Source organism: Peromyscus maniculatus, chromosome 14, assembly GCF_049852395.1.
Source record: "Peromyscus maniculatus bairdii isolate BWxNUB_F1_BW_parent chromosome 14, HU_Pman_BW_mat_3.1, whole genome shotgun sequence".
NCBI lineage: Eukaryota > Metazoa > Chordata > Mammalia > Rodentia > Cricetidae > Peromyscus > Peromyscus maniculatus.
In genome coordinates this window covers 21,597,713-21,624,731 of record NC_134865.1, presented here as the reverse complement: position 1 = coordinate 21,624,731, position 27,019 = coordinate 21,597,713, and the positions used below count along the sequence as shown (strand labels likewise).

General features: G+C 36.4%; 1 pseudogene; it reads right to left on the bottom strand.

Moving 5' to 3' along the window:
* Positions 1 to 5,994: 5,994 nt before the first annotated feature.
* On the bottom strand, positions 5,995 to 6,113 carry LOC121822652 (5S ribosomal RNA; annotated as a pseudogene).
* Between the last annotated feature and the right edge of the window lie 20,906 nt (positions 6,114 to 27,019).

Here is a 27,019-nt window from a genome sequence, read left to right as displayed (position 1 = left end):
GGCCAGACGGTTTTAGCACAGAATTATACCAGAATTTTAAAGAAAATCTAATATAAATACTTCCCAAATTGTTTCACATAATAGAAACAGAAGGAAATTGCCAAACTCTTTTATTATTATTATTATTATTATTATTATTATTATTATATAATTTAATTTAATTTTACATATCAGCCATAGATTCCGCTGTCCTCCTCCCCCCCCCCGCCCCACTGTCACCCCAGCCAACGCCCCATTCCCCTCCCCTCCAGGACAAGGACTACCCTGGGGATTCAGCTCAGCCTGGTAGATTCAGTTGAAGCAGGTCCATTGGTTATTTGTCCCTGTGCTTTTTCCCAACATGGTCTCAACAATTCTCACTCATACAAACCCTCCTCTTTCTCGTCAATTGGATTCCTGGAGTTCTACCTGGGGCCTGGCCATAGATCTCTGAATCAGCTTCCATCAGTCATTGGATGAGAGTTTTAGCATGACAGTTAAGGTGTTTGGCCATTCAATCACCAGAGTAGGTCAGTTCAGGCTTTCTCTCGACCATTGCCAGTAGTCTAATGTAGAGGTATCTTTGTGGATATCTGGGGACCTTTCTAGCACTTTGCTTCTTCCTATTCCCATTGGGGTCTTCAGAAAGACAAACATGGTATGTACTGACTCATAGGTAGATATTAGATGTAAAACACAGGATGACTAGACTGCTATTCACAACTCCAGGGAGGCTACCTAAAAAACAGGACCCTAAGAAGACACAGAGAAATGGATGAGATCTACATGAGCAAACTGGACGGGAGGGGGGTAATAAAGGTCAAGAGTCAAGGGAAAGAGAGCTTAGGGGAGTGGGAGATCCCAGCTGGATCAAGAACTGAGAGGAAAAACAAGGTAAATGAGACCATGATAAATGAAGATGCCAAATTCTTTTTATGAGGCAAGGTACCCGATACTCAAACCACACAAAGCTGAAACTAAGAAAGAGAATCACAGACTAATCTTCCTCATGAACATTGATGCAAAAATACTCAATAAATTATTGGCAAACCAAATACAAGAACACATCAAATAAATAATCCACCATGATTAAGTAGGCTACATCCCAGAAATGTATGGATGGTTCATCATACAAAAATCTTTCAATATAATCCAATCCATTATATAAACAAACTGAAAGAAAATAACCACATGATCATCTCATTAGATTCTGAAAAAGCCTTTGACAAAATCCAATACCCCTTCATGAAAATGGTGAGAGATCAGGGATAAAAAGTAATATACAGCAAGCTAATAGCCAACATCAAATTGAATAGAGAGAAATTCAAAGCGATTCTACTAAAATCAGGAACAAGACAAGAATGTCTACTCTCTCCATATCTTTTCAATATAATACTCAAAGTTCTAGCTAGAGCAATTATACAACAACAAGAGATCAAGTGGACACAAATTAGAAAAGAAGAAATCAAATATTCACTATTTACAGATGATATGATAGTATATATAAGTGACCCAAGAAATTCTACCAGGGAACTCCTACAGCTGATAAATACCTTCTGTAATATGGGAGGACACAAGATTAACTGAAAAAAATTAGCAGTCCACCTGCATACAAATAATAAATGGGCTGAGAAAGAAATCAGAGAAACAACGCCCTTTATAATAGCCACAAATAATGTAAAATATCTTGGGGTAACTCTAACCAAAGTAGTGCAAGACATGTATTATAAGAACTTTAAGTCTTTGAAGAAATAAATTGAAGAAGATATGAGAAAATGGAAAGATCTTCTATGCTCATGGATAGGTAGAATTAACACAGTAAAATAGCAATCTTACCAAAAACAATCTACAGATTCAATGCAATCACCAAAAAAATCCCAACAAAATTCTTCCCAGACCTCAAAAGAGCAATACTCAACTTCATATGGAAAATAAAAAACTCAAGACAGCCAAAACAATCCTGTACAATAAAGGAACTTCTGTAGACATTAACATTCCTGACCTTAAACTCTACTATAGAACTATAGTAATAAAAATGGATTGGTATTAGCATAAAAACAGACATGAGGATCAATGGAATTGAATCAGAGAACCTGACATAAATCTACACACCTTTAAACACTTGATTTTTGACAAAGAAGCCAAAATTATACAATGAAAAGAAGAAAGCATCTTCAACCAATGTTGTGGGAATAACTGGATGTCGACATGTAGAAGAATGCAAACAGATCTGTATCTTTAACCATGCACAAAACTCAAGTCCAAGTAGAACAAATACTTCAACATAAATCCAGTTACACTGAAGCTGACAGAAGAGAAAGTAGCCTGAGCACACTGGCACAGGAGATTGCTTCCTGAATATAATACCAGTAACATAGACACTGAGATCTTCAATTAATAAATGGTATCTTAAAACTGAATAGCTCTGTAAGGGAAAGGAGAAGGTCAATAAGACAAAACAGCAGGCCACAGAATGGGAAAAGATCTTCACCAACTCTACATCTGCTAGAGGGTTGATCTCCAAAATACACAAAGAACTCAAGAAACTAAATGTCAAAATACCAAGTAATCCAATCAAAAAAATGCAGTACAAACCTAAACAGAGAATATCAACAGAAGAATCTCAACAGAGATTCTCAACCTAAACAGGGAATATCAACAGAAGAAATTTAAGGAATTACTTAACATCTTTAGTCATCAGGAAAATGCAAATCAAAATGACTGAGATACGATCTTAAACCTATCAGAATAGTTAAGATCAAAAACACTGATGACAGCTTATTTTGGAGAGGATGTAGAGTAAGGAGAACACTCCTCCACTGCTGATGGGAGTAAGTACTTGAACAACCAATTTGGAAATCAATATGGCTGTTTCTTAGAATATTGGAAACCAATCTACCTCAAGACCCAGTAACATCACTCTTGGTCATAAACCCAAAGGATGCTCAGTCTTACTTAACACAGGTACATTTGCTCAACTATGTTCATAGTCGCATTATTTGCTATAGCCAGAACTCCGGAAACAACCTAGATGCCTCTCAACTGAAGAATGGATAAGGAAAATGTGGTACATATACATAATGGAGTACTACTCAGGAGTAAAAAACAAAGACACAATAAAATTTGCAGGCAAATTGATAGAACTAGAAAAAAAATCATCCTAAGTGAGGTAACCCAGACCCAAAAAGACAAACATGGTATGTACTCCTTCATAAGTGGATATTATATGTAAAGCAAAGGATAACCAGACTACAATCCACAGCCCCATAAAAACTAAGTAACAAGAAGGACTCTGACAGGGATGCATGGATCATACTGGGAAGGGGAAATAGATGAGCTCTCCTGGGTAAACTGGGGGCAGGGAAGGGGAGTAGAGCAAAGGGGATGGGGGGCAGGAACATGAGGGATCAAGATAGCCGAGTTGGGGGAGGGAAAGAGATATCAAAATAACTTGATTGAGAAGGCCATTACCAGGTAAGGATTAGGGAGCAACCTGGAGTCAGGGAAACTCCAAGCAATCTACAAGGATGAGCCTAGCAATAGTGCAGAGGGTACCTGAACAGTCTATCTCCTGTAATCAGATTGGTGACTACCCTAATTGTCATCATACATTCATCATCCAGTAACTGATGGAAGCAGATGCAGAGATCCACTGCCAAGCACTGGGCCAAGCTGAGAGTAGTATTGAAGAGAGTGGGGAGGTATTATACAAGCAAGGGATGAGGAGTCAAGATCATGATGGGAAAACCCAGAGACAGCTAATCCAAATTCATTGGAGCTCATACACCCTAGATTGACAGCTAGGGGGCCTAGATGGGACTGACCTAGGCCCTCTTCATGTCAGTGACAGTTGTGTAGCTTGGTATGCTTATGGGGCCCCTAGCTATGGGAGCAGGATCTGTTCCTGTGTATGAGCTAGCCTTTTGAAACCTATTCCCTATGTTAGGATGCCTTGCTCAGCCTTGATGCAGTGGGGAAGAGCTTGGTCCTGCCTCAACTTTGTTGACTCCCATGGGAGGCCATACCCTTGCTCTTTCTGAGGAGTGGGTGGGGGCAGGTAGAAAAGAGGTGGGGATAGGGAATGGGAAGAGAGGAAGGAGGGGAAACTGGTTGGTGTATAAAATAACTAAAGAAATTTAACAACAACAACAACAAAAAAAAAAACTTTGGACTCACGAAAATGGAATAGATAATAGAGTACTTTCTCTGAATTTGCCAAATGCAAATGGACTGGATATTGTAAATGTAATTACTTGATAATTGTTCTTATTGTATATAATTTTACTGTGTTAGAGTGAAACCTTCCTTTTTATCTAGACAAAAATGGAGAAATGTTGTGGAATATTATATCACACTGTGAACCTCAACTTTGTGTTTGTATTAATTAAAGAAAATCAACCTTGGGTCAGAAGGTGGAGCTAGCAACTGCTTGGTGGAAAGAAAACAAAGGGAGTCAGAGAGAGTCTGGGAAATGGATAAATGAGGTGTACAGGAAGAAGGAGGGAGAGACTTTCAGGATAGTGATTGTTTTAGGTTTGAGGAGGTAGAAAGACACTCTCTTTCAGGAATACTGGCAAAGAGGGAATGTCAGCTATTTGCTCCTCAACCTCTCTGAGCTAGTCAGTTTTCACGCCAGCCTCTGACTCCTGAGTTTTTTTGATAAATAGAATGATAGAGATTCAGTTTACAACTTCAACTGGTGGCAGCAGCAGGAGGCAGATCTGGTGGGACATGGAAGTCCCTCTGGGCTGCGGCCTGAGAGTGGTTCAGTCACTGTGTAGCCACAATTACTGGCTGAAACAACAGTATATTCAGATGAAGCTGCTGTGCTCCAGAAAAAAAAAGAAGTAAAAGATCCTATTAATAAAACATTTCAAAAATTCATATTACATATTTGATGTAGATGGTGATAGAGAAACAAGAACTTTATTTTAAAATATTTATTACATTAATAGTACAAAATAGTGAGTTTATTAAGACATTGTCATATATATCATATTACTTATTTTTCAAAGTAAAACCTAAAAAGGGATTCTTTTTAGACTTTTAATTAGGATATGATGAGCTTCATTATAATGCATAGAAATTTTAAGTTTAAGTAATTACATTTAGAGCAAAGCATTTCAAAGAATACTCTTGGCATTTTGAAAATAAAGAAGAAGGGATGTAGTTTGAAAATAAGCAGTTTTGTGGAGAACAATTTTCAGGATACATAAGAATTGAACACATGGGGAAAATTTATTAATAAGGCCACTCAAAGACAGAATGGGGATGAATGAAGCAGTACATGACCTACAGCTGAGTAAGGAAGGCAGACACAAGTTTTACTGTTAAAGTGAAATAGAGGACTGGCTTTCCTTATAGGGAAGGAGAAGGAAAGAAGACAGGTGAAGACAGAGATACTCTTAAGAGGAGTTGGTTTCCATTTCCTCACTTAAGTAAGAGAAACATTGCTTACTGTTTTAGGGCTTAGAGAGATCAAATACTGAGGAATGAACCTAATAAAGAAGCCGAACAAAATATTTTTAACCATATGATAAAGCTGACATCAGTATTTCAACATTTTCCCTTGTGCTTACGTTATTTAGGTGACCAAAGTGTTAAAAGACTGGAACACCATATGGACATTGTCTTAGAAATGGAAATTTAGATTTAAAAAAATACAACATCAACTCAGCTGAGATACAACAGACCTGTAGTTAAATTTAAAATATATTAATATACTAACTAATTTTAAGCAAATCATTTTAGCTTTCTTCTCAGTTTCCATATCAACCAAGAGAGCATAAAGTTAGTGCCATGTAAGTTACAGGGTAGTTTCAAAAAGAAACTGTGAAATCTGTAATACGTTTTTATAAAATGAAAGGGAAATCATTTCTTGTAAATTAATGGTACCTTTGAAGTAACCCAGAAAACAAAATATCAATCAAATGCCAGAAGTCTTCCTTCCCCACCAAAGAAATGGAGCTTTATCATGAATCTACATGAAGCTCTTTCAATGCATTTTTTTTTAATAGCCTACAGCACCCGGCATTCCCAGGCAGTCTCCCACCTAAGTACTAACCAGGTCCGACCCTGCTTAGCTTCCGAGATCAGACGAGATTGGGCAAGTTCAGGGTGGTATGGCTGTAGACTCTTTCAATGCATTTTAAAGGTTCCTAGAACTTTAATTCTTTCAACAACATGGTAGTTTAATTTTTTTTCAAATGGCTTTACTTAGTCAAAAATTAAATATAAATATAATTCATCATACAAAACCCATAAAAATTCTTGGTGGGCTGCATTCAAGGGCATATTTTGGATTTTTTAAAAGTAAAGATATGTCTGCTTCATTAGATAGGAAAATGTCATCATTTGAATGTAATAATAGAATACATTCACAAACCTTACAAAAATGAAAACAAAAATCATAAACTTTCCCATTGTCATTAGATTTATCCATTCAAGCAAGAAAATATCAATCAGATGAAGTCAGAAAAAGTGAATGAAAAGAGCAGTAACTGAAAGCATTCCTCTGTTCTAACATGAAGGAACACATTCATAACAGTTTTTAATTGGAAAAATTAGACAAAAAAGTCACAATTAGAATTTCTTCTACTTGCTCTCCTATACTGATAATTAGGTTTCCTTAGTTTATTATCTCTTGAAAGTCTTTTGTGTCTAGTTGGTTTTGTAAAATTCCATAATGCATGGAAGCTGAAGTTATCAATTAGGAACTGTCCCAGTTAGTGAGTTTTTGTCCACTTGACACAAGCTTAAGTCATTTGGAAAGAAAGAACTTCAATTAAGGAAATGCTTCCATCAGATTACCCTGTAGGCCCCTCTGACATTTCTCTTGCTTAATGATTGGTGTTTGAGAGCTCAGCTCTCTGTGGGCAGTACCAACCCTGAGTAGGTGGACCTAGGTTGTATAAAAGAGCAGGCTGAGCAAACCAAAAAATGCACTCCTTCATGACAGTTCCTGGCCTGCTTGAGTTTTCACCTTGGCTTCCCTCGTGATGGACTATGATGTAGAAGAGAAAGAAAATAAACCCTTTTCTCTTCAAGTTGATTTGTTTGTTTTTGTTTTTGTTTGTTTGTTTGTTTGTTTTTACCACTTCAATAGAAAAGTAAACTAAGATAGAAATTTGTCCCAGGATCACAGAGTATTTCTGTGACAGACCTTCCTTGTCACTGTTTTGGGGGAAAGGTTTTGTAAGATTTTGGAACATTGCGCCAGAAACACCATTGAGTGTTCAGAACTTATTAATGTAACCAACCGTTTTATTAAATAAGAAACACAGAAATAATGCAAAAGAGAAAGCCGAGAGGTCAGAGCTCAGAGCCAAAATCTCACCCTTCCGCCTGCGGTGTCCCAGCTTCCCGAATGAGCGCTCTATTTCCTGTCTGTTCGTCTATTTAAAGAGACAGAACAAGCCACAGCTATCTCACCTCACCAGTTCCTCAGCTGGTCCTGTTTCCTCAGACTGGAAGCTTCTGTGTCCTCATCCCAATAGCTCTCAGCTGAACTGTGTTGCTCCAAAGCCTGAAAGCTTAACCAGCCAAATGCTTCTAGTTTCTGGTCCTCACGCCTTATATATCTTTTTGCTTTCTACCACCACTCCCTGGGATTAAAGGCTGGCTTTCTGGGATTAAAGGCGTGTGCCACCACCGCCACACTCTTGCAATGGCTCTAATAGCTCTGACCCCCGGGCAACTTTATTTATTAACATACAATCAAAATCACATTTCAGTATAATTAGATTACCACCACAAGAACTTAAGAGGATGTTTTGGAAAGTTGGGTGATAGGATTGCTGAAAGTGTTGCAGATGATGGAGGTCTTTCTTGTAAAGTTTCAAGGAGAGGAAGGACTCTATTAGAGGTGTTAATGTGATGTTTTGAATTAAGTACATGTGGTTCTGGTAAGCTGAGTTTGAATAATCAGTTGTTACTAACAAGAGAACAGCACCACAGAATGAAACTTTTGCTTTATTGGAATAATTGATGATGTTCAGCTAGTTTTGGAAAAGTCTGCTGTGAGTAAGAGGAGATGAGCATTATGTAGGTGAAATCTTCTGGGGGCATTTCCTATGGTTCAGCAAACAGAAGTTGTGCTCCAGGAGGGGCCGGTGCTAACTTCTCTTTCTGGCAACTGAACTTGGTAATGTGTAAGAGTCCCCCAGGTGGTTCTGGTTTTGAAGGCATAAAGATAACATGAAGATCAGCTGGGTACTGGCACTGTGAGAAGCCAGTGGTGAATGTGTAGCCTCATTTGCAATGGAGACTGCAGGATTTAAGTGGTCATGGCAAAAAGACTGAGGCTTAACATCATATGGAAGGGTCAGAGTCTCTGAAGAAAGGTCCAGAGGTCATTGGTGAATATGCAGCCTATGGAGACTGAAGAATATGGTGATATTTTATTTGTACTGAAATGCGATTTTAATTTTATGTTAATAAATAAAGTTGCCATGGGGTCAGAGCTATTAGAGCCATAGCAAGAGCGTGATGGTTAGAAGAGCTAGGTAGATTTCTGTGTGTTCAGGGATACAGCCAGTATTGGAGACATATGCCTTTAAGACCTGGAGGGCGGTACTTACAGGCAGTGATGAGGCAGTCATGTGGTTGGGTTTAGAACCAATGAGAAGGCAGAACAGAAAGACGATTTAAACACAGACAAACAGGAAGTAGCTCTCTCGCGGGGAAGTTAGGAGCACTGCAGGAGGTAAGATTTTATCTCTGAGCTCTGACCTCTGGGCTTTCTCTTTTACATTGGCTCTGTGTTTCTTATTTTAATAAGACGATTGGTTACATCTACAGAAGAATATTCAAGATTCCATGACAACAGCCAAGGACAGCAAGAGCTGTGGAGTTGAGCCAGCTGGAAGCCATGAGGCAGGCACCATGTTCGTTACAGATGGCAGAAATAGGGGCTGCCCAGGCCCCTTGGAGGCCAGAAGATTGTGAGTAGGTGCCAGACATCAAGCACTGAACATTTTACACTGTTGAATATTGCAGGAAACCATAGAGTTGACCTAGCCTAGCTGCCTAGAGAGGCATGTGTCATGGGTCTTTTGGTTAGAGGGACTTCTAGTTCCGAAGAGACTGATGAACTCCTTTAGGCAGTGAAATGTTCGAACCACTCTGTGTTTCTCTGTATGATCCCTTAGTAGTCAAGGGAGCATGGAAGATTGACAGGAAAGTTGGTCTTAGACATTAATCTTGTGTACCCTGTACATCTTGCAAACTTCATTCAGTATCCTGGCAACTACAACTGTATTGATCCTGGCAATTGCCATTATGTTCTGTTTCTGAAAAACATATAAAAACTCTGATTGCTCTTAATAAAATTGGTATAGCTTATGTTTTGCTGTGGACCGTCCAACCAGCCTGGTTTCATTTCTCATGGCCATATCAGGTGACCTTGGCCCGGTAAGTAACCACAGGCACTGACAGAATTTGCTTTTGCTTTGAATTGATTGCAACTGTGTCCTGCTTCTTCCCTCTTGGAGTAAGAAAGTCATAGAGAGACTTTAGATTTTAAAGTGACACTGGGTATTTAAAGAGAACTTGGACTTTTAAGAAATATAATTTTAAATTACAACTTTTAAAGTTATTTGTGTTTTATGTTGTGACATTGGCATTAATAGATTTGGAGGAACAAACAAGAAGGGAAAACTTATAGTTTAATTGTGTCTTATTTTATGTTCTACTGCTATGAAGAGACACAATGACCAAGGCAACACCTATGGAAGAAAGCATTTGATTTGGGGTTTGCTCACAGTTTCAGAGGGTTAGTCCATGATCATCATGGAGGGCCAGTATAGTACGGGGGCAGTAGCTGAGAGATTTATACCTTGATATGCAGGCAGCAGGCAGAGACACAGGGACTGAGGTAAGCTTTTGAAACCTCGAGTCCCACACCTCCTCTAATGAGGCCAGGTTTCCTACTGCTTCTCAGACAGTTCCACTCATCAGGGACCAGCAATTCAAACATGTGAACCTACAGGAGCTGTTCTCACTCAAACCACTACAAGTAGTAATGCATGGGTATATGAAGTTGACAAGAGATCAATTTTCCTGATTAGTTGTTTGTCAGCTTGAAACAAGCAGGAGTTCTTTGGAAAGAGGGAACTTTTCATACTGGCCTACAGGCAACTCTATGGGACATTTTCTTGATTAATAACTGAGGTAGGAAGACCCAGCTCACTGTGGAATGAGCTTAGCAGGCTTGGCCAGTCATGGTAGTAAAGCATTAAGCCGCATTTCTCAAAGGCTCCTGCCTCAGTTCCTCTCTCCAGATTCTTGGCCTGCTTGAATGCATACCTCAGCTTCCCTCAGTGATGGACTATAATCTAGAAGCATAAGCAAAAAAAAACCCCTTTCTTCCCAAAGTTGCTTTTGGTCATGATGTTTTATCACAATAGAAAAGCAAACTAAGACAAAACATTCAAACTGTACCCTAATCCGTGGTTCAGGAACAGCAGTGATGAAACATACTTGTTCATTTCAAAGGTCACTGATTTCACAGAGTGAAATATTTTAGTCTCAGATGTGATGACCAGAAACTATCCCCTCAGGCACCTGTTCTCCTTCACTTTTTTCATAAATAGCTGTTCAAAGAGCTTGATAAGATTGTACATCTCATTTTATCTATTCTAAAAGGGGAAATATCAAAACAGTCATGTACTATGGGAAAGATAGCTAAGTTTGCAGGAGTAAGTACTGCCTAATGCCCACTGAGTAATAAATGTGGGATTTCAGTCTTGACCTAAGCTTTCAAAAATCTTAAGCACAGAAAATATTACAGAGCAATATTAAAAATCAGCTTTAATTTAAAGAAGATAGACTATTCCCAATGAATTTTCAAAATAAAATTATTACTTTTAAAAATAACAAGCATACAAACTACCAATTTAAGTAGTACACATAATAATTATTTCTACTTTAATTTAATTTTTGTATTTGTAGTTTCAGAGATGGAGTATGAAGCCCAGGTTATTCTTAATCTTGCTGTGGTTTTCTTGCCTTGGCCTTCAAACAGCTGGTGTCACACTTGTCTATATCTGAAAAAATACATAATAGATGGAAATATTGACAAATCAATACCTTTACTCAGATTTTTAGGGTCACAAAATATCCATTGAGATGAGACCCCAAAGTTCTTACTATTGTCTCCTACTTAAATAACATTGAACATTCATAATATATTTCTTAGTTTTTAATCCTTGAAATCAGCTGGCTGAGGTGGTTATCTGCCATAGCATTCCTTACAACTTTATAATTAATGAGAACTTAAATTTAGCTTTCTCTTGAAGAATACATTATAGATTAAAACTAATCTCTGTGACTGTGGTGATTTAAATAAGAATGGCTTCACAGGCTCATATATTTGAAGGCTTGGTTCCCAGTTTGTGGAACTGTTAAGAAAGGATCAAAAAGTATGATCCTGTTGGAGGAAGTGTGTCACTGAGGGTGGGCTTTGAGGTTTAAAAAACCCACACTGGGTCCAGTCTTGTTCTCTCTCCTTCTGCCTATAATGTACAGATCAGAAGTAAGCTCTCCGCTACTACATCAGTGCTGTGCATATCTGTCTTCCACTATGATTTCCCACCATGATAGTCATGAGTTAGAACTCTCAAAATATTAAACAAGTTCCCAATTAAATGCTTTATTTTATAAGTTGTTTTGGTCATGGTGCCTCTTCAAAGCAACAGAACAGTAATATGACAATCTTGCTTTTTATCTTTGAAGTTAAATCAATATAATCCTTATATATTTTAGCACTATGCATTTGTAGATATTTATGCCTAATCTCTGAATTTGTTTTTATTATTTTTGTCTTTTTTTTTTAGTGTCTCATGTATACCAAACTGGTTTGGAACTCCACTACTCAATTATGCAGCCAAGGAGGAATGTCAAAGTTTGGCTTGGTGAGATAAATAAACCTTTCAAGCAGAGCTTTGCAGAACTTCTGCTAGGAGTGTGGAAGACTAGAATACTTCTGCTATACAAACACAGAGTAAAGACTGTGCTCCTGAGGTCAGAGTGAAATGGCCTGTTTGTTTTTCTTTCTGGAAACAATGTCTGGCTTAATTCTCCCCGTGTCTTCAAGATTCCAATGAAGCTAAACTCAAAAGTAAGGGACCAAATGACTTGGCACAATATGGTTAAAGAGAGCTGCGTATACTGAGATTGCAACATAGTTATTGCTCCCCAGATTTACTGATGCTTATAATAAGAATTTGAGGAAGGAGGGATATTACAACTGTGCACATTGATAAGGAAAGGAGTGTGAACAGATTAAAATTGCTGATTGTGCCTTGCCAACAAGCTACAGTTTTCCTTAGTTTATTAGTTTATATCCATTGTGCATAATATTGCATGTTATAATGCTATTTTCATGAAAGTATATCACGTACTTGGACCACATATACCTCCCTTCCAAATAGTCCCCTCTTCCTCCTCCTATTCCTTTTTACTCCCCACACTCTGACACTTTGGCTTCACTAGGGCAGGTGATTATAGGAACAGCCCAGCTACACAGGACAAGACCCATTAGAAAAATATGTCTACCCTTTCCTAATATCATCACCTCCCTTCCTGTGAGTAATTTGGAGTTAGATACTTCCTGGACGAAGAAGTATGAACAAGACTCACTTGAAACATTGCATTGTACAGAGCTCAAGATCAGTAAGCTAAGACTGTCCTTGAGGTAACCTGTCAGGGAGAAAACAAACAAACCATTCACTATCTCATGTGTATTTATGAGAGGATATGCATTTACTTGAAATTATGTCATGTATTGCTTATGCATGTGAAGTTTACCCAATGTTACATAGCAGCCCATCTATCAACTAGGATAAGAATGTATAGATTAGGTATAATTCAGAGATTAGGTACCCCATTGCCATCCTGCAGGAAGTACCTCCTCCCTCTTCTTAAACTCATGAAAAGATCTCAGCAAAGAAATTGGGGCTCTTGATTCCAGTGCTTGCTAAAGTCCAGTCCCATTCAGTGGAATATATGCTAGTTTCACTCTCCTTTTTAATAAGTCTGTACTTTCAGTACTATGGCTCCATGTCTTGTCTAATATATAGTACAAGATACAACCTGATCATCATGCCATAAGCCATTTCAGAATTCTCTCTGGTAATTCTTGCATATCATATACATAATTTAGGATCCATATATGAGAGTATATGTGAAATTTGTCTTCCTAAATTTTTTCTCTTAATATGTTGACCTGAAGTTTTAGCCAACTTCCCACAAACAAAATTATTTCATTCTTCATGAAAGATTAAAATGCCATTGTGTACACTTACATTTTCCCTATCCATTCTTCTGTTGCTGAACATTCAGCCTGATCCTATAATTTAGTTTTTAGAACAAGGGTTGCATTAAATAAAGACGGGTGAGTATCTCTGTGGTATGTTGACATGGAGTCCTCTTAGAGCCACAGCTATGTCATATAGTAGTTCAAGTTTTAGTGTTTAGAGAATCTTCACAATGATGTTCAGAGTAGTTTTAATAGTATGAATTTACATCACCTCCTTTATTTTGTTGTTGTTGTTGTTTTGTTTTTTGTTTTTGTTTTTCTTTTCTTTTCTTTTTCTTTTTTTTTTTTTTTGAGACAGGGTTTCTCTGTTTAGCTTTGTGCCTTTCCTGGAACTCACTTGGTAGCCCAGGCTGGCCTCTAACTCACAGAGATCTGCCTGGCTCTGCCTCCTGAGCACTGGGATTAAAGGCATGAGTCACCAATCACCTTGTTGTGTGGTGTTTTTATCCTTTCCCATTATCACTAGTGTTTGTTGTCATTTGCTTTCTTACTATTAGCCTTTGTTACACATAAAGCTGTGAGAATGAAGCCTAGTTTGCAATGGAATCCTCAGAATGCAGGGGGTGCTAGAAGGAATTCACCAAAGATAGCCACAGTACTTAGTGGAGCTGGCTCAAGAAACAGGCTGTAGGTGACAAGAAAAAAAGAGCTAGATGGGTAGCAGGTCTCAGCTATTAGAATCAAATGATGCCACGTAAGCACCTAGAGCTAGAGGCTTTAGTATTTGCCCTGCTAAGTTGTAGTCATTTGTCTCATCTTTAATTGCTATATTCCCATTCATCTCTTTTAAAATGTAAAAGGTCTCAGTATTAAATATTTGGCTTGAGTCTTAGAAGCTTTGAACTTTTGAATAATAATAGAACTGTTAAGACCTTGGGACTCTTGGAGATGGACAAAATATGTTTTATATTATGATATGGACATGAATGTTTGAGAACCAAGGATGGTATATTCTGCTGTTTAAATGATGTGTTAATAACAGGTGGTCTTGTGATAGCTAATCATCTTTGTCAGGCTGACAGGCTTTGGAGTCACCTAGGAGACACACTAGTTGATACACCATTCAAGAAGTTCCAGAGAAGTTTAAATGATGAAAGAAGTTCTACCCCTAATGTATGTAGTACCCTCTAATAGACTGAGTCCCAACTAAATTACAAAAAGAGAGAAAAAAAACTGAATGGAGATCAGCATCACTCATCTGTCAATGCTACCTGGTCTGTCAAGTTGTGAGGAGTCCTGCCTATAATCTTCATTTCTATGACATTCTCTATACTGGACGTATCTTTTACTCTCTCCCACCTGATAAACTTTTGTTTACACAGAAGTCTCCTGTTGCACCCCAGGACTTCATGGACTAGAGTGGCTGACTCCTTCCCCATTCCCTTCATTTATCATGTGCTGATTCTTTTAAAATGAGTTCATCTCCAAAGACTTTAAGGTCAGACCCCAGTCAGTTGGGAAGATGCAATCATCACCTGCTTTAGAATAAGGTCCATGTGAGCTCCCTTCCCTGGTGTGCTTGTGAGCTCAATTTGAGTTACAGAACACACGTTTACAAAGAGAAATTGCCTTGCCTAGGTACTTTCACTTTTCTTGTATGTTCCTTTGTGCAACACTGAGATTATTCTTTGTTACCAACAATGCCTTTCCTTCCGTGATGCACTGTACGCTTTAAAATCATAAATGGGTGGCAAAGAAGCGGCTCAGCAGTAAAGGTACTTTCTATCAAGCCTGACAAGAAGATTAACCCTTAGGACTCAAGCGGAAGGAGAGAACCAGATTCCTAAGTTGTCCTCTAACCCCTACATGAACACTGTGGAATGTGCAAGTCCCTACCCCATGCACATATACACTAAATAAATAAAATACAATAATTAAAAACAAATTCTATTCCCCCAATTTAAATTGACTCAGTCAAGAATTTGTAACAGCAATGAGGAACATAACCAGTACAGTACTATATATCAAATATCTTCTTAGCATATTAGGTTGGCTAATTATCAACAAGACAAAATCTTCTGGTTGACTGCCATCTTTGGCTTAAAATACCTGATAGATTAGTCATTTTGCATTTCTGTGTGTGTGTATGTGTGTGTGCTTGTGTGCCTGTGTGTCAGGGTGTCTGTGTGTCTGTGTGTGGTCTGTGTTGGGGGCATGCATATACCACATAACACAGGTGTGTTGAGAAGATACAATGTGGGTTCTGGGGCTTTAATCTCAGACCGTCAGGGTTGGTGGCAAACTCTCTGAACCCTGAGCTACCTGGCTGACTCATTTAGTTATTTTAAAGATTTTTAATTTTTCTTTTCAGTATTTACCTATCATATAATTTTGGGTTTTGCTTATATTATGTTGTTTGGATTTTTAGTTTGGAGGGGTTGATTTTAGAAAACTATATGTTATCGCGACATTTCTGATATTAGTGCTATTGCTGAACTGTTGTGGGGTCACTCACTTACACTTTCATGGCTACACAGTGGCTATCCCTATTAATGGACATTATTTCTATATGCTGTTCGTAGTTTTGTCTATATGAGTAGAGGACTTTAGCAAACACAATTTCTACATTTTTCAGAATGGAACTTGGTTTCTTTAATCTTACATCACAAGATCTTCAATAATGGAAGAAATATATAAAATTACACACTGACTCATGTCTTAACATAGCAAGCTATATTTGGTAATCTCTATATTGTTTGCCTTTGAATATAAATAAGAGAAAATTTAATGTTTTAATATATTAAGATAATTTAGTACTTTTGAATTTTATTTTCTAAAATTGTAAGATTTTTCCATAAGTAAAACTGGTTTATTTTTACTAGTATTTACTACAATTTGAAAGTTGATATTGTCCAGAAAATAGCAACAAATTCTAGGGAGACCTTCGTTGAAGGTAATTATTGACAATTTTGCCATCATTTCCATAATAATTTGTTTTCATTTGTTTCATTTTGAGTCATATTTTATCTTTAGATTTTTGTCTTTATATGCAAATGAAATGACACAGTATTTGTCATTACCCGGTTAGCATACTGCTGGCCAGGTTCCTTCATGCTGCAATAACGGACTGGATTTCCTTTGTTTTAGATACTGCCCTTAATTGTCACAGCCAGAAAGGTGGGATGTTCTACTTATTTTTACAAAGCCAGGCCTTCTCAACTTTTAATAATTTGTTCCCTCTTCTTCATTAAGCTGACTAGAAATCTATTTCATCTTTCAAATAACTATTTTATTGTTTAGACTGTGTCACTGTATTTTGTTCACTTTGCCTAACCAGATGGCATATGGAGGTGAAGGAACTCTCAAATAACCCTTTAATTTTTAATTTAGGCATTCTAATTATCATAGCCATCGACTGTGTTATGTCTTTTTCATTGACACAATTCAGCCATTTGTATTGTGCTGGACAAACAGTAGGTTTGTTTTAGGCATGTTACCAATTGGTCTTGTATGTGTACTTTCACTTCCTGAATCTGGGTTCTTTTTGATATTTTCTACACACGGGCTGTAACTGCCTCTAAAATCTTTCCTATATAGTTATTATTTCATTGACAATCTGGGAGCTTGAGAATTAAACTTCCTGAGGAATGCTACTCCTTCCCTGTAGAGTTCTGCTTGTTGTAAGTCTTGAATGTGATGTGAGAAGACTTCATGGAAGCAGACATCAATGTATCCCACTCTCAGAGCCAGGGCCTTTTGATCCTCTTTGTAATAAAATGAATTAAAATCTTTTTTTTTTTTTTTTTTTTTTTTTTGGTTTTTCGAGACAGGGTTTCTCTGAGTAGCTTTGCGCCTTTCCTGGAGCTCACTTGGTAGCCCAGGCTGGCCTCTAACTCACAGAGATCCGCCTGGCTCTGCCTCCCGAGTGCTGGGATTAAAGGCGTGCGCCACCACCGCCCGGCTTTAAAATCTTATCTATTGACTTTTAGAAGAATATTAATGTCTAGAAACAAGCAAGATATTACATATTAATATAAATTCATTTCATTAAAACTTAAAAGAAAAGTTTATACTTTTTAAAATGACAATCATTTTCATGTGAATTTTAAAGCAAAATTTTATCAAATATGCTAACAACTGTAGAAGCCCATGATCTGTTTGTTATATTTTTTACCTTAAGTTAAATAGTTTCTCTTTGCTTCTTTACATGAACTTATTTTCTTACTGTCATTAAGAAATATTTTTTTAGTTTTCAATATTTATTATTGATTTATATTTAGAATGCATACACTATAGTTTTAAATACAAATAATTTTCAGTTTATAATACAGATCTCTTTCTGTTTCTTCTAGTTAAATTATCCTAATGAATTATAGTTTAAAGATTTCTTTTTAAACCAGAACAGGCAAATTGGAGCACTGATAATTATATATGCCATAGTAACAACTATGTACCCAATAAGAGGAAGCCTGCTTTTTCACGTGTCACCAGTGAAAAACTAGCCATTTGCTTACAGTATTACAGACTGGATGGAAGGTTAAAACCAAAACTAGCATCTGACTGCACAGTTTAAACCTTTCTGCTTCTCCATTATCCACAAATGATGTTACCTCTGTAGCACATCATTGCATTAAGAGATGACCTCTGGACTTTTAATTCTGTGTTATGATCCCAAATGAGACAGGTCAGTGGATAACAAGGATATTCTGAAAGCCACTCCTACAAAAATAAGTTTGTCAATAATTTTTTAAAATCTGCTATATAGACAGTGTATGAAACCAATGTAATAAATCTATTGCTATATTCATAGATTAGTGCATCTATCAATCCTTATCAGAGAAGCGGTTTTTGTTAAATATGTCCAGTAATGGAGAAGAAAAAGAGACTGCAGTGTGCAAAGCTGTTAACAGGACATCTATACCACAAACCACTCCTCTAGCCATGTAAAAGGGAACAGAAAGATTATGAATGTCAGAGGCAGTGGTTAACTACAAAGAAATGGTTTTCTGGACACAGCAGGGCATTTGCACTTATGAATTCATAGCCAGTTGAAAGAGCATGCATAAGCTCAGCCAGACCAAACCCCAGGATGAAGAGGGGAAGTTGGCACAAATTCTCACCCCTGACTGAGGAGATACTGGGAAGTTTTAGCTCCTAGGAGAGGTAGAATCCATCTTGTTAAAAGTATAGCTGCTACTGCACTGGTCACCTGCTAGAAAAGGCCACACAGCCAAGAGTGTATGAGTAGCACAAACTATACTTGATGGCTTTAATTTTTTAAGGATTTTTTTTGTACAATATATTCTGATCATGATCTCCAATTCCCTTACCCCTCCCAGATGTTCCTGACCACCCAACCCACCCAATTCAATGCTTTTCATTTCTTTAGAAAACAAAGAAAGAAGGAAAAAAAGCCAGAATTTTTTGAGAGAGCTCTCAAAAACAGAACCTTTAAAAACACACACACACAAAAAAAAAACATAATATACAAAAACGGCCAATAAGACAAAAATACCCAAACAAAATCATATAAGACAAAAAGTCTATAAAAATACCACTGAGTTCATTTTTGTATTGGCTGTCTATTGCTGGGCATAGAGCTCACTCTAAAGTGTGATTAATATACCCAGTGAAATTCCATTGGAAAAAGCTAGGTTTTGTTGTTGTTGTCGTTGTTGTTGTTGTTGTTTTTGCACGTGGTTGTCAGTTAGAGATGGCTTCTTGGTTAGGGATAGGAGCTCATCTACACTTCCCATTCTCAGTGTTGGGTTGCCGTATGACTTGGACCTGTGCAGGTCCTGTGCATGCCATCAGAGTCTGTAATGTGAGTTCATATGTGTGTAGGTCCTGTTGTGTCTGGAAAAGAAAATTTCCTTGGTATGAGCCATCCACTTTGGCTTTTACAAGCTTTCTATCTCCTTCTTCTTCTCCTTCTCCTTCTCCTTCTCCTTCTCCTCCTCCTCCTCCTCCTCCTCCTCCTCCTCCTCCTCCTCCTTCTTCTTCTTCTTCTTCGAAGCTCCCTGAACCCTGAGGAGGATTAATAAAATCATTACATTTAGGACAGAGTGTTCCATAGTCTCTCATTCTATGTACACTGTCCAGTTGTGGGTCTCTGTATTAGTTCTGATCTAATGGCAGAGGAAGCTTCTCTGATGCTGACTGAGCTAGACACCTATCTATTGGTATAGCAAAATGTCATTAGGTATCATTCTATCAATATATTCCTTTAGAAAAACATTTTACAATAAGAGAAAGAATGAATACAAATTTGGATGAGTTAAGAAGGGTGGATGGATGTAGAGGGTGGGGTGGACATGACCAAAATATACTGTGCAGTATTCTCAAGGAACCAATAAAATGAGAACAAAATTATGGGAAAATAAAAAAAAAGTAGGGAGGAGGGGGATATGTGAGTAGAAAATTTCTTAATAAAGAAAAATTTAAAAAAAAACAAGATGAAAAAAGCAAAAAAATGTAAAAGCACCACATTTTATAGCTAATAAACATTCAGAGTTACTGAACTTGCTGCCCTTCCATCAAGCAAATTTTAAATGTTATTGTATTTATAAGTCGCATTGTGAAAACTAGTCTCTCTGTGTAGTTTTGTCATGGGATAACATAATAATCTAAGCAGTGTTGTTTAAATTACAGACTTGAAATAACTTCTTCAAATCCTATTTACAATGCTGCTTTATGATGACATGTTTGTTTCTTATCAGCATTTTCATGGCACCTGCAGTGAAAGTGTAAAATAAAATTTCTATAGAAAGAAATAACTAATTTTGCCAAGCTATACCTGGAGACGTCTTTGAAAATATAATGATAGGCCAGTCATAATGCTTCAAGCAATTTGTCTTAATCTTTTTTGTTTTTTACTATTGTCAGGATAGCCAAAAGCAATATGTTTGCAACGTTATAATTACAAATTTCCAGATCTGCAAATGTAAAATACTGTATGAAATCTAAACCTATATGTAGCTTTGATAGCAACCTAGTCAGATTCAGCATGGTTGAATTTGTGCATGCATCAGAGGTACATAGAATGTTTAAGAGATGGGCACAGGGAAAGGAGTGGCATGGTAGGTTGGACTCGTGCATCTGAATGGACACTAGTCTGACTTTCATCACAGAAATGGAACTATTAAGATGTCTGTTCTTGTAACTGATACAAAGGGCTATTTGAACTTCATAATAAACATGTGATCTTTCTATAAAAGTTAGTAAGTTCTTTAAGGCTGTTGATCAATATCTTTAAAACAGTTGGAAACTTAGGTATGGCAAACATGTAGTATAAGATTGATTTTGACCACAGAAATCTATATATCAAGCAGGTTCATTGGAAGCAAATGATAAAATGGATATCACTGTAGAAAGGGAGCCCTCAGAACGTGTGCTATCAGCCAAGATAATATACATTATAAGAGACAACTGAGATGGGAAGCTATGGACAGATAATCAATTTTTTCTGTTGGTGTACAATGATTCCTGTGTCTCTCCTTAATACACTGTCAAATAAGCAATAAATGTTTGTTAGTCCCTGAATTTTTTTTTTACCAGTAGTACTATTGCAAGAATCATCAATAATTGCCTTTTTAACAGCCTAAGGTATGGCAGTCTAACCAGTAAGTCAGCTATTTCTGCCATAAGCATTAATCATTAATAAAGTGTATTAATATGATGGCTTTTGTAAGCCACAATATCTTTTGTTTCTATTTTTAAAAAGGTAATTCACCTTTCTGACCTAATTCTTAAGTCAGAATATTTAGTATTTTGTAATTAGGCCAAGTGCAAAATTTCTCTGAAGCATAAATATCTATTCAGGAGCTTTAAAACTTGTCTTTCCACTAGAGGCCAGTATAGTCCTCAGGACAATTCTCTCTCTCTCTCTCTCTCTCTCTCTCTCTCTCTCTCTCTCTCTCTCTCTCTCTCTCTCTCTCTCATATATGTATATATGGCCAGAGAAAGCATAAATTTGTGGATGTTTCTTTAATGACTAATGGCAGATGATATAGGCATGGATAAAGAAACCAGGTTATTGATCTCAAATCAGAAGGTTTTTAATTTAGTATTTAGGAGTGCAAAGTAGACTATAAGTTCAGTATACAAGAAATTTAAATACTACTAAATACACATTATTGTGGTGATATTGTGTCCCCCAATATATTGTGCACCCTAATAAACTTATCTGGAATCAGAGAACAGAACAGCCACTAGATAGACATAGACACCAGAAAATGGTGGCACGCACCTTTAATCCCAGACTTGAGATTTCATGTCTTGCTTGGGAAAGACACATGCCTTTAATCCCAGGAAGTGATGGCAGGAAGCAGAAAGGTATATAAGACATGAGGACCGGGAACTAGGGCCTTTTAAGCTTTTAGCTTTTTAGCAGCAATTCAGTTGAGATCCATTCAGATGAGGACTCAGAGGCTTCCAGTTCGAGGAAACAGGATTGGCTGAGGAGTTGGCGAGGGCTGTGGCTTGCTCTGATTCTCTGATCTTTCAGAATTCACGCCAATATTTGGCTCCTGGTTTGTTTTTTTATTAATAAGACCATTTAAGATTTGTGCTACACATTATGTCTCCAACCAGTACCCTGGTTTCTTCTCAAAATGTCCCCTGTTTGCTTCAGGAGTTTCTAGGCTCTCTGACTTGTTGGTAAGTCACTGTTCTGAAAATGCTGTTTATGATCTGATTATCAAGTTTGGAAAATGCTAACTCTTTTTAATTCACCATGCTGTTTTCTTTTCATTTACAAGAAATTGTTACACAAAGTTCACCACTAACTTCATTTATCAATGATCAAGAGGCACATAATAGACTTTGAATAAATAGTGAAAGCAAATTAATATGCATTTCCATTGAACAATCCTAGAGTGTTTTTAAAAATTCAATTTATTTAAGAAAGGCCAACAATGTTAGTGGACAATATTATTAAACAAAATCAATATTGTTCATAATTAGTTAGTTCATAGCTACTATGGAAAATTAACTAGTTCTGTTATTCCATACATGAAAGAGATAAGAATATTGCTGTTTTCATGTTACAATATTAGTTTTCAATTTTCAATGCTCAAAGAATAAGCCCATGTCAAAGTTTACTACATTTACTACAAAACATTGTAACTTATAACTGATTGAAGAACTGAAAAAAGATAATGTCTCCAATTAAAGAAGTTGTGAATTTTTATTTTGAATTTTATTAAACTATGCTCTACCAAAATCACAAATATGAGAGATGCTAACAAAGAAAACCACTACTTTCCTTTAATTTAAAATATATAAAGGAAATTTATTTCACATAATTGAGGAAATTTCATTCAGATTAATAGAGATGATACTTACCAGTTCCTAAAGCCTCCCTTGTTACATAATCCCCATTCTCACTGATCTTATTTAGACTCAAGCATCATAGAAAACATAGTTATTTGAAGACTTTGTTTTTACCATGAAACTTTGTACCAATCAATGCTTCTAGTTTCCATTTAGACTGTTTCACCACCTAAAATCTGCAGGAAGGCTCCAGCCACTTATATAGAATAAGAGATCTGAAATTTTTTCCTTTTTCACAGCCACAATGACCTATATCAAGATGCTCACTGCCTTTTTCCTAGACTAAAAATTAAATCCTAAATGGCAAAAGTCCTATTTGTTTTCGAGTGAAAAGAAAGCAAACAAGTATTTTAATCTAAAGGCTATGGTAACATAATGAGCATAGTGTTAAGGGATCTTTGCCAAGAAGGTTATATAACCATCTGCTAGAAACTTTGTACAGATTTGAATGCTTTATGCTCTCCAAGTGTCTAAATTGATATCTGAAAAAAAATTCAAGAATTTTAATGAAAAGGCTATCCTTGACCAAACATTGTAAGGGTAATACATATGAAAAAAATACCCAAAATAGAAAAGATGTAGAGATACATGATTTTCAAAATGAATAGTTAGTTGGCCTTCCAGACAAAGAGTAATTGTTGCCACTCATTGATTGTCTCAATGTACAAACAGCATATTGTTACACACTCAGGTTTCCCACTAAAGCAAGACAACTGTGTGCTTAAACTGCTTGACATTGCACTCAGTGGACCCCTTGTCCTGAATAAACAGCTGGTATACAATCAACTGTTTATGAAAAGGAAAAGAAATAGTCTTTCAACAGTTAACTCCAAGACATCTAATTCTCTATTCCCTTAGGTGGGAAGCAGCAACCTTCCACAGGGTGACACAGTTTAGTAAATGCCTCACCTCACCACACCTGTTTCCCAGCTGACAATGGGGCACAACAACACTTCAGAGTGGGGGAAATTACCTACATTCCAGAGCACTGCTGAAATGAATTGTAATGACCTCATAATTTTAGCTACCTACCTTCAACAACTTCTTTTACAGTTCTCTACAGAGTCTTGAAGTGAGTAGAGTTAAATGTTACCTGTACACTTAAATCAGACCTGGGACTTAATTACAGTTTTTCTTTTGTCTTCTAAACTACTCTATTTCTTTTCCATCTTTCTGATTATTGTATATCAATACACAACTTTTTTGTTGAGAGGAAATATTGATGTTTTAGAGTGAGATATTGAAATACTGCATTTGTTTTATTGATGATTCTGCAGCAGTTAATGTTCAAGAACTAAACCCTGCAGAATTTCCTTGATGAGGCCAAAAATTAGGAGTGAATTGAACAAAGGAGTGAAACAGTAAATGCTAATTAATTAATATTTGTTTTCTCTAATATTCTCTGCATAAAAATCTAGTTGGATGAATTGATTCTTAATATCTGACACAGATTAAAATTTCTGAGATACCTAACAAAAATAATAGTGTTTCACTCATGAACGTTATATTTTTTTTAGAAACTTCTGAATCTAAAGCAAAATTAATATTTGAAAGCATGAACAACCTTTTAACAGGCAGCTTCCTCTTCTCACTTGATTAATAAACATGTTTTAGGAAGCAAATGTAATAATGTAAATATTAAAGAGATATTGAATCTTCTTTTGAAAGAGATAAATGATGATAGATGAATGATACATTAGATAGATAGATGATAGATAGATAGATAGATAGATAGATAGATAGATAGATGATAGATAGATAGATAGATAGATAGATAGATAGATAGATAGATAGATAGATGATAGATGACAGATTCTTTACACAATATTCTAACATTGTTATATTATCATACTACAAAATTATTCTGCCATAGTTCATGCAAGAACTATTGAGCCTAAACTCTTCCACGCAAAGGAGCTCTTACAACTTGACATTCTACCAGCTTTGTGGTTTTGTGTAGATTTCGTAGATTTTAATTGAACCAATACCATCATTGCAGCTTAAATCTAATAATTAGATATTTCACGGGATGTTAAAAGTCTGTGGCTTTACAATTCATGATACATAAAGAAATATTCTATCATCTGGTGTGTTTGTACTAGGAAGTCATATTAGCCATACTGTTTGTTTTTATGCATAACAGGACAAACTTTTTTCTAGTTATTTTTCAAATAAAAGATCTAGACTCATTATATGAGGTGTTCATGGTAAAGATGCAACAGGAGAAATTAAAGCATATACATTTTTTAATCTTTTAAAAGTTATTTAATTTGTAAAAAAAAGTTTAAATCATTATAACACCATAAAAACATGTTGATATAAATGCAACTTTTTATTTCAGAACTAACCACCATAAAAATCACCTTTGAAATAGAAGCCTAAAATGAAGAACCTGTTTCCTTGAAGAGACATACAGTAGCAAATTCTCTCATAAACTTTCCCTGGAAAATTGATCATCTCAGAAGCACTCTACAGTGATTGACAAAATGCCAGAGACTCCACCTCCTCATAGCTATAGCCAGACCCTTACTGCCTTTCTAGTAAATATTTCAAATTATATTCCCTTTGAGAAATTCAATCTTGGTGGCCCAATTTTTCTGAGGGTTCCTGATTAAATTAAATATATTTGTTGCATATTTAGATATCAACCATTAACTGCATGAGATCTAAAATCATATTTATGCCATTGCTGACCAGAAGTTTTGAAAAGTGTTGTGTTAAATGATGAACTGATTCAAATAGGAAGCAAGTAGAAAATTCATGAAAAATAAACATACATTACATCAAAGTTGTAAGGAAGGTAATCAATAACCAGAATCTTTCTTCATTTTGTTTTCTATAACAAAAAACAACCCTATTAGGCAGGTTCAATGTTGACAGTATCTGAGTCTGCACAAGACAACCCAAGACCAAGTTCTCAGCACAAAGGAGATTTATTTGCCCCAAAGGGACAAAGAACTTCCTTTGGATAGAGAGCAGACAGACAAAAGTGGCCCTTAGGCAAATAGCATTTCATTAATGGACAAAGGGAAACCCGACTAGGATGAGTTGATTTGTATCAAATGGGCATGTTAATTAGGGTAACCAAAAGTGGGCTTTTGATTGCTAAACTCCTGTACTTTGAATAGTTGAACCTTGGAGGTAACCATCAGGGGGAGGAAGTAAACAAATTAGGGGCCGAACCTTGGGGGTTAGCTTTAGGTTTTTGGCATGGCAGAAGAAATGGGGGAAGGGCAAAGCCAGCTAGAGCCCTGTCTTTCACACTTGGGCCTGCTAGAGCCCTTCAAGAGTCATCTTCCATCTTTGTACTTCAGAAGACTTTTTTTTTTTTCTCACAAAATTACCTGAAGCATTTTCCAGCATACTCATGGTCCTTTCCACTGGAGAAAGGACGCCTTTGTACAAGGAAACAGAATACCACTACCATGACTCTTCTTTCCCCCCTCCCCCAGACTGGCCTCAAAAAAATCACGGAGATCTGCCTGCCTCTGCCTTCTAAGTACTGGGATTAAAGACATGAACTGCTGGGGGCAGAGGTAGTGCATGCCCTTAATCCCATCACTCAGGATGCAGAGCCAGGCAGATCTCTGTGAGTTCAAGGCCAGCCTGGTCTACAGAGTGAGATCTAGGACAGGCACCAAAACTACACAGAGAAACCCTGTCTTGAAAAACCAAAAAAAAAAAAAAAAAAAAAAAAAAAAAAAAAAAAAAATGTGGTCTTACATTTGTTTTTATTAAAGGTGTATGTGTGCTTGCATGTGAGTATGTGTGTGTACGTATGCACACATATGTGTTCTTTTTACATGAATTATTATTTCCCCTCATTTTTTACTCAACTTCTACTAGATCATCAGGAATGAACTTAATTATATGTATTTTCATTTCCCTTTAATGAAAACCTATTTCTAAAGCTATAATTTTAAATTAAAATATAAAGAAGTAAAATGTTTTAAATAAAAACATAAATGCCTAGAATATATAAGGCTATAGGGCAAAATATAACCAAAACAGAATATCCAAAAATTTCTTTTAAAAATAAGCTGGGTGCCTGGCTGGACATATTCAACATACTTGCATGAAAGTGTCTTTGTGAACTTAATTGTATATACATTGAACATGGGCCAAAAAGGTATTAAAATAGTTACTTTTCAAATGCAATTCATATTGAGAATTCAAGATAATATCATTGTGGTAAAAGACAGTTTTCAGAAAGATATAATTCAACTTACTGAAATGACAAAATTTATATCTATCATAGAAACGTTATTATTTATAATGTTACTTTTTTTACAATCAAATTGTTTTCAAAAAAGAAACAAGACAAATGAGCAAACAACATGTTAAGGCAAGATACAAGAGCATAGTCAAGTGGCTAAAATCGTAGGGAATGAGAAGAAAAGAAATGCATATACATTATATTAATTATTTAAGCACAAATTTAGTAACAAA